Source organism: Alosa alosa, chromosome 13 (genome assembly GCF_017589495.1).
Source record: "Alosa alosa isolate M-15738 ecotype Scorff River chromosome 13, AALO_Geno_1.1, whole genome shotgun sequence".
In the NCBI taxonomy this organism is placed as follows: domain Eukaryota; kingdom Metazoa; phylum Chordata; class Actinopteri; order Clupeiformes; family Clupeidae; genus Alosa; species Alosa alosa.
The window spans coordinates 3468827-3475445 of record NC_063201.1 but is presented as its reverse complement, the minus strand read 5'-3'; positions in this window follow the sequence as shown (position 1 = coordinate 3475445).

Genomic DNA, 6619 nt, shown 5'->3' with positions numbered 1-6619 from the left:
AAGTAAACCTAATTTAAAAAAAAAAAAAAAAACGGCAGTAATTATTTCAGAGGTTTTCATGGATTGACCGTAGGTCGAAAAGTGGAAAGAAGATAGCTTCAAGGCTATAACTTTTTGTTATGTTTTAGCATGACTGTTTTGAAGATGATCATGTATGGTAGCTTCAACATTAACACGACTTGGTGAGGATGATATTAATAATAATCCATAAATAAATGTTTAACTTTGATGGCGAAGGAAATGTGAGAAGAATTTCTGTGTATCTATCATATGAGTTACAAGATTCAGTTCTATGGCTAACGCCACGGTTAAGTGTGGGGCTGGCGCAGTACTGGGGGGACCAACTGAAAAATCGTTCTATTTGACTCAGTGCCCTCCCATTGAAAACAACGGAGTCTGTTCGTCCATTTCTTTTACTGTCTATGGGCCGGATTCTACGACGGAGTATTAGGGCCACTAATAATTTTTTTCAGGAAAAAATATTTTTGCCATGACGAGATTAAACTCGATATGTAGACTTTAAAGTCGCCATGTCAACATTAAACTCGACATTTCGAGAATAAAGTTGAAATGTAATATCGACTTTAATCTTGACGTATCGACCTTAATCTCGACGTGTCGACATTAAACTCAACATTTTGAGAACTAGATGTACCGCAGAGCGGTACAAAATATGACCGCCACCCAGTCCAGCACATGTTTTCCACAAAAATAAGTCACGCTGAAAGGCATATATGATTCTAACTGTCTCACTGAATTGCATTATGCACACTCAATTCTCACTGGTATCTGCTAGACAGCAAGTACCAAAACATGATTAGTTCATAGATTTCACATGTAAAATACATATTATACAACCCCACCCCCATCTTTCCTGTTCATAATTCTGAGAAATTCTTGAATTGTGTGCATATGTGCGTGTACATGTTTATGTTTATGTGTGTGTGTGTGGGTGGGTGGGTTGTGTGTTTGCCTTTGCTTATATGTCTACTGTGTGAGTATGTGTCATACGTAGGATTACTGTGAATGTATGTGTGTGCGTGTGTATCTGTTTATGCACATGTGTGCATATGGAATGGGTTTACATGACCCCTGGAGGCAAACATACGCAAAAAATTAGTCATCCTAGGCCCTACGGTTCTCAAGATATTCACAGAAAACTGTGTCTGCCCTACCCTCCTTTCGGGGGGTCCAGTCCAGCGGATGGTTCCATGCTATCCATGTGGGGTTACATGCCCACCAAGTTTCGTGTACCCCGGTCTTTCAGTGTCCCGAGAATCCTTGTTGGTGTACGGTCACTAAATGTACACATAAATTATTTTATTGTAAGGCCCCCCATGAACGAAAGTCCACGAAACTTGGCATGCATTCGGAGGGTGTCATAATGATCCTACACTTTCAATTTTGTGCAGTTTTGACCTTGTCAGCCAGAGATATTGTGATGAAAACACCTAATGTTTTGCTTTTAATTTTAACTAGGTGGCGCTATACATGAAATAAGTGGTAATGGGATAGGTTGACATGCCCCTTAAGACCAACATACAAAAAGGTGGACCTCCTACGCCCCTACGGTTCTCGAGATATTCACAGAAAACTGTCTCCGCCACCTACAGGCCAGTTGGTGTATAGTAACATAAATTAATTTATTGTGTGGCCCCCCATGAACGGAATTCCACGATACTTGGCGTACATTCAGAGGGTGTCATAATGATCCTACACTTCCAATTTCGTGCAGTTTTGACTTGATACCTGCGATTACAACACCTCATTTCTACTTTTTTGTGTTTAACTAGGTGGCGCTATACATGAAATGAGTGGTTATGGAATGGGTTGACATGGCCCTTTGAGATCAACATACAAAAAAAAATGGTCCTCCTAAACCCTACGGTTCTCGAGATATTCACAGAAAACTGTGTCTGTCCTACCCTCCTTTCGGGGGGTCCAGTCCAGCGGGGGGTCTACAGATCAAAACGAAAAAACGATGGTTCCATGCTATCCATGTGGGGTTACATGCCCACCAAGTTTTGTGTACCCCGGTCTTACAGTGTCCCGGGAATCCTTGACGGAAATTTGAACATGCAAAACACTGCGCGGCGGTTATAATAATAATAATAACTAGATGTACCGCATAGCGGTACAAAATATGACCGCCACTCAGTCCTGTACATCCGTTCCGTGAAAATAAATCACACTTCAATTTGTCTCCATATTTTACTCCATCCCCCACTCTTGAAACTTTTGTGTATGCTTGTTTGGCATGCCTGAGTGTGTGTGTGCGGCTGCACAGAAAGTAGCCTACTGGTGCTGAAAAGGTGAATAGATTGTAGAATAGCCAAAGAAGATGTAGCATTGTTATAAAACCTTTAAAATCTCTAAACAATCACAAGTAGGGCAGTTCATCACAGTTCATCCATTGCAACTGGATTGATGAAAGGTCACTTACACCTGTAGGCTACATTGTATTTGGGAAAAGCAAAAGGTATCAGCATAATGTTATTTATTTATTTATTTTTTTTTTTTTTTATGTATTTATAAACAAAAACATCTCTGTCAGTTCCATGCCGTTTTCAACAGCTATCAAAAACAAAAGGTCATTTTTGGATGGATGGATTTTTTGTGAATGTTTCTTCTTCTACATAAGATTTTAGTCATCTTTAGTTCATGTAATACTTTATTGTCAATGCACAAATTAAGTAACAGTAGTCTAAAACGTTATTGTTAATGCACAAATTAAGTAACAGTAGTCTGAAACGAAATGCTGTTTTACATTTAACCAGTGGTGCAAATAACTGACATGTCCAAATGGGCCTTGATGAAATGCGTCGCTAGACTGTTCATACACATTTTAACGGGCCAAAGTTGAAGAGCTTTTGTCCGTTATTGTTCGTGCAAATATAGGCTGATTCATGTTCCCTTGCATTGTGTAACTGAGGTCCATGGCTAGTCTGGCTTTCATCAGACCAAGCTCAATCTTTTAAGAAATCAAAAAATAAATAGCGGGCAGATCAGGCTGGGTTCACCCAGCCTAGTCCATAGGCACCCGATATTGTTTAATTTTCCGATTGAGATATACACGCTCTGGCTATTCTAAATGCAAAAATGCATCAGGGAGTTATGACAAAACTGTAACTAACAAACTAGATCCTAATAGAAAGCTGTTAGCTTCCCTAAGCTACAGGTAGGATTATAAGGTAGGCCTATTTACAACATAAATTGTCAATAGGCTATGCTGGCGATACAAATAAAATCTCCTTTGGAAACCAACGGCTTACGCCTTACAGTATCAAGCGGACTTAAACTGCCATATTGTGGCGAAAAGTTGTAATAAAATTCCGCGAGCTCCATGAGTCAAGGAAAGCGAATGAAGTAGCCACTTCTAAATGGGACCCACTACACAGTAGCTTAAGGTGTGTTGCTAAAGCAGCCATAATGAAATGAAGGTGTCATTGTTTGGATACTTCACACATACGTGCTTTTTAATTTCACAGACTACAACTACCAAGCTGGAATCAAAGCACATCGATTCCCCTCTCACACCCTGCACGCACTTAAAACAAAATAAACAGGCGTCTCAGTCTCACGCATGTATAGGCAAAACTGTATCAGACCGGTGTAACGTTGGTAAATCTTCCATTGCACAGAATGATTTTGTAGCACGTGCAATAAATGACAGTCGAAAGATACAAACAGTGCTGCTATCAATTTGCTTATATAACCGCGCATTTATAGTTTTCTACAAATGCAATCAATCAAATTGGCCTCCATCACTCAACCAACGCTTAACGGTAACATTACCTAGGTCCTTATTGATATTACAAGATTAACGCATCTGCAGTAAAACCAAGCATGTCCGATAAACATCCTCAGATTTATTTCGGCTTCAAGAAGAAATGGGAATTACACTTCATGTGAACATCGTCCTATCCTTATTAGATGTTCGCTGCGGTAAATTACAGTCCTTGTAGGAAGCAAATCACAAATGAGTGATTATGGGCCAGGTTGATGTGGGTTCAGGTAGTTATTTAGGAAAAACTGTTTTTTTTTGCAGTTCGGGGGGCCCAGCACGGGGGGGGGGGGGGGGTGTTTTATGCACATGTGTGCACATGGAATGGGTTAACATGACCCCTGGAGGCAAACATACGGAAAAATTGGTCATCCTAGGCCCTACGGTTCTCAAGATATTCACAGAAAACTGTGTCTGCCCTACCCTCCTTTCGGGGGGTCCAGTACAGCGGGGGGGCTACAGATCAAAACGAAAACCGATGGTTCCATGCTATCCATGTGGGGTTACATGCCCACCAAGTTTCGTGTACCCCGGTCTTTCAGTGTCCCGGGAATCCTTGTTGGTGTACGGTCACTAAATGTACACATAAATTATTTTATTGTAAGGCCCCCCATGAACGAAAGTTCACAAAACTTGGTATGCATTCGGAGGGTGTCATAATGATCCTACACTTTCAATTTCGTGCAGTTTTGACCATGTCAGCCAGAGATATTGTGATGAAAACACCTAATTTTTTGCTTTTTAATTTTTAACTAGGTGGCGCTATACATGAAATACGTGGTAATGGGATGGGTTGACATGCCCCCTTAAGACCAACATACAAGAAAAAGGTGGACCTCCTAGGCCCTACGGTTCTCGAGATATTCACAGAAAACTGTCTCCGGCCACCTACAGGCCAGTTGGTGTATAGTAACATAAATTAATTTATTGTGTGGCCCCCCATGAACGGAATTTGACGAAACTTGGTGTGCATTCAGAGGGTGTCATAATGATCCTACACTTCCAATTTCGTGCAGTTTTGACTATGTTAGGTCACAGATGCGATTACAACACCTCATTTTTACTTTTTTGTGTTTAACTAGGTGGCGCTATACATGAAATGAGTGGTTATGGAATGAGTTGACATGGCCCCTTGAAATCAACAAACAAAAAAAAATGGTCCTCGTTAACCTTACGGTTCTCAAGATATTCACAGAAAACTGTGTCTGCCCTACCCTCCTTTCGGGGGTGCAGTCCAGCGGGGGGGCTACAGATCAAAACGAAAAACGATGGTTCCATGCTATCCATATGGGGTTACATGCCCACCAAGTTTCGTTTACCACGGTCTTTCAGTGTCCCGGGAATCCTTGACGGAAATTTGGACATGCGAAAAAGAAAAAAAAAAAAATTCTGACTAAACCTTCAGAAGCCGCTTCGCTGCGCGGCGGTCATAATAAAGTTAGTTTGGAGAGAGAACGACCGCTCGGGACGATTGAAAGGGAGGACGAATGAAACAGTGTGTAGCCAGTTCACCTTGTTTCTGTCTTTTCCCCATGTCTCCCTGTTTTCCCTACATGTCCCACACTGGCCTGCTCCCGCTAACTAGGGGGGCGTGGTGATTAGTTACACACCGGAGTTCGTTCGCACTGATTACTGGCCGGACAGTATAAAACCACCCAGGTACGAAGAAGCGTTGTAAGCTCTGCCTGTTTAACCCCCTAGCGTGGCGGATTTAGTCATCAGGTATGTTGCAATACTCCCGTTTGCTGCCAGACTAATAACATGGTTTAATCAATGTTTGTCTTCACCTGTAGCTTCGTGGTCACCGGCTAGTCTGCTCCTGCTGCCCGTGTGTTAGACACCATCCCTTATTCATTCTACAGGTATGCACCTATGTTTGTCTTAAATCGCTCGTAGTTTATTTTCTGTTTTGAGTCGTAATACTTTCTCTTGTATGCCTGTAGCTGAACGTGGATGAGTGCTCCCCATACGGCGCTTTGTGCACTAATCGTAGTTACGAACATAGGTATGTACGATGCTTGCTTTAATGGGTAACTTTCTAGGCGGCAGTAGAAGGCTTTATGTTCAATGTCTTTTCTGTCCTGTCCAGGTAGCGCAGCCTTTTCCATCTACGCGGGGTGCATAGCGTGGGTCGTGCTGCTGTCTTGTCTGTAGTTATTTTATTTTGGTGTAGTCTAATTGTGTGCGGTTTTTCAAGTACGTTCTGTGTCTTTCTTTTTGTGGGCATTCATTTAGTGTCTACGTCTGCCTGTGTTTGGATTTATTTGGCGTTTATTTCAGCCTGCATGTTGCTTGCCGCATTAGTAGAGAGGAACGGGGCATAAGTGGCAAATGCTTCATCCTGGTAACTGCTTAGGTTCTGTCTGGTGCTGGCTGTCATTTGCGTGTGTTTGTATTTCTTTTGTCCTGGTGTGCCTGCATTATCTACCATAACGTCTGTATTGGCTGACTGTATTTTTCCCCCCTTGTGGTGCTGTTTTATTTGTTTGTTTGGCAGATGTGGGGCCCTCTTTGAGGGAGGCTAGTCACCTGGTGGTGGGACCCTGTAGCTGCACATTTGTGGTGTCATTGTTGCTTGCGGTGGGCTGCTGTGTCACTGGTAAGTCACTTTCTTGCAGTGTGTATGCACGTGTGATGGCTGGAACTTAGAACACACATCCAGTTAGTCTGTCTCCCTCAGGTAAGCCCCCATCTGCTGTATCTTTTTAGCTCCAGTGGAGCCTGGCCCCACTTTAGAAATCACCTGTTCATATTGTATCATAATAAAAGAACAATAATAAATATTGTTGTACTTTCATAACCTCTGACTCGTTTCAGGTATTATTGCAGGACACT